Source organism: Uloborus diversus, chromosome 5 (assembly GCF_026930045.1).
Source record: "Uloborus diversus isolate 005 chromosome 5, Udiv.v.3.1, whole genome shotgun sequence".
NCBI lineage: Eukaryota > Metazoa > Arthropoda > Arachnida > Araneae > Uloboridae > Uloborus > Uloborus diversus.
This window is the reverse complement of record NC_072735.1, coordinates 55,641,578-55,643,787: the sequence shown is the minus strand read 5'-3', so window position 1 is coordinate 55,643,787 and position 2,210 is coordinate 55,641,578.

The window sequence follows — 2,210 nt, the reverse complement described above, 5'->3', positions numbered from 1 at the left end:
TGTTTCTATGAACTTATTTTCAAACAGCGATCAAGTTTTATTTGTTAGACATTGTTTCAAACCATGTGTTTATTTTCACTGCTACATTACACCACAGTAGAACCCATCTCTGGTTAGAAACTCAGGACAGAAAAATGCTAACAGTGGCTCACCAAATTCATTTTAAAATTTTGTACAAAAAACTGAGCATATTGACTTTGTCAATTGCTGTTGACAAAATCTTGATTCAAATTTGAAAAAAAAAGAAAATGTTTATCCAAAACTGGCTGTTTGACTTTCCCACATTTTATTTCTTTCAATTTTCATCATAAAGCACTGAATGTATAAAATGCTTTATAATTTGTATTTTCCATTATTTCAAAAACTCAAAAGATTTTATTTCATTAATAAATTAACAACTTCCGCAAAATTCTTTAAAAAGTACTTTTATTACTGGGAATATGGCCTACTTTGGTTCACATTTTGAAACATTTTTCATCTTTTCTCTATAACTTTAATACTGTTCCAATTTTTGCTCAATGGAAACTTTTTACACATATAACACTAAACTGAATTATTGAATAGTTACCTTTTTTTTCATAGTGTTATTTCCCTTTTCAATTGTTTTTTTATTTGGGCTAATGTTATCCTTGGATTGTGGGTTACTTTGACCCAAGGTGCTTTTCCCTGTTTTAGAACATTGTATTATTAACTAGAACCAAAGAAAGACTTGTGTTCATACGAGAATCCATTTCTTTGAAAGGAAAATATATTTTATATCAAGTTTGAGTCATACATTTGTTTTAAGGAAAGTTTTTAAAAAAAATTAAATGAGTGTATGCCCAGTTGTTGTCTCATAAATTGCCGACAGAAAACATTCATCTTTTCAATTGTTTTGGAGGTTAAATAATTTTATTAACTTAACACCATTTGTAAAACAAAAAAAACCCTTAATTGCAACTGCTTCCAAAGCTTGATGGTTCTTCCATGCATACAACAACAGCTCCTTCTCTCACATAAACAGCTATCTCTGGAATCTTGAGGCCATTCCGTTCTAAAGCAGCAAAATTCCCTAAACTTTCCAGAAAATTTCCCTAGATTTGTAAAAAGTAGACGCAACTGTGTCTACTTCTTCTAGACTTACTACAATTTTCAGTTTCTTTCATCCTTCACCAGGAGCGGGTCCGACCATTCTCATCTCTAACCTTAAGTTAGCATATTCAGTTTTTCAAACTTAACAATAATGTTTATTGAAATAATCAATTATCCAACGTATTGAAGCACAAAACATGCAAAATATTTGCATGTTTTGTGCTTCAATACGTTGGATAATTGATTATTTAAATTTTCAGCACAAAGGTATTTATTCGTTAATGATGTTTATGTTGCATTGATAATTGGAAAGAAATTTAATTTCATTACTAGATTGAAAAAAAAATCCATTTCAATATTTAAAACTATAAATAATTTCTATCTGACGCATTGCAATGTGATTTGTGCATTGATGATTTTAAACCCTTTGTAATTCTTGGTGGGGTATATCATACATCTAGCATGCAAAATCTGGTTTTTCTTACTACTGGGAGGTTAATAAAAGGTAAAATAAAGTTACACAATTAAACATTTCACTCTGTTTTGAATATTGCTGATTATCATTGCAATTAACTTTATTTTCTGCCACAGTTGACACTAACAAAGTTTTGAGTGAGTTCTATAATTTCTGTGGCCTTTGGTAACTGCTGCAAGTTAATTCAGAGGCATCATGCTAAAATGTAGGGAATTGTAGAGAAAACTTAGTACTATATTTTGAATAATGTGGCATGTGAAAAAATGAATCTGAATGTTTTGTATAAATGAAATATGGGTTTTTTAAAAATTGTAAATACTTTGACATTGAAAATTATAAAACATATTTAAAACTTAGTTTTACTATATTTAGTGATAGATTTTTAAAAAAAATCAATACAGAAGATGTTCTTTTTTAAAATTTGATTATTTTTTATTTTTAATAAGTCACTAGTTCTTAAATAAAATTTACTAGTACAAATCTATATGACAAAGATTGACATATGCTCCTTGTGCGTTACAATGTTACAAATAAAATGAAACTTCTTATTAAATAACCTATTCAAATAGATCTTGTCAAAAAAAAAAAAAAAATGAAAGAAAAAGAAAACCCTCTGTTTCGCAGATTAGCGAGTGACAAACTTGTATTGGACCTTGGGTCTCTT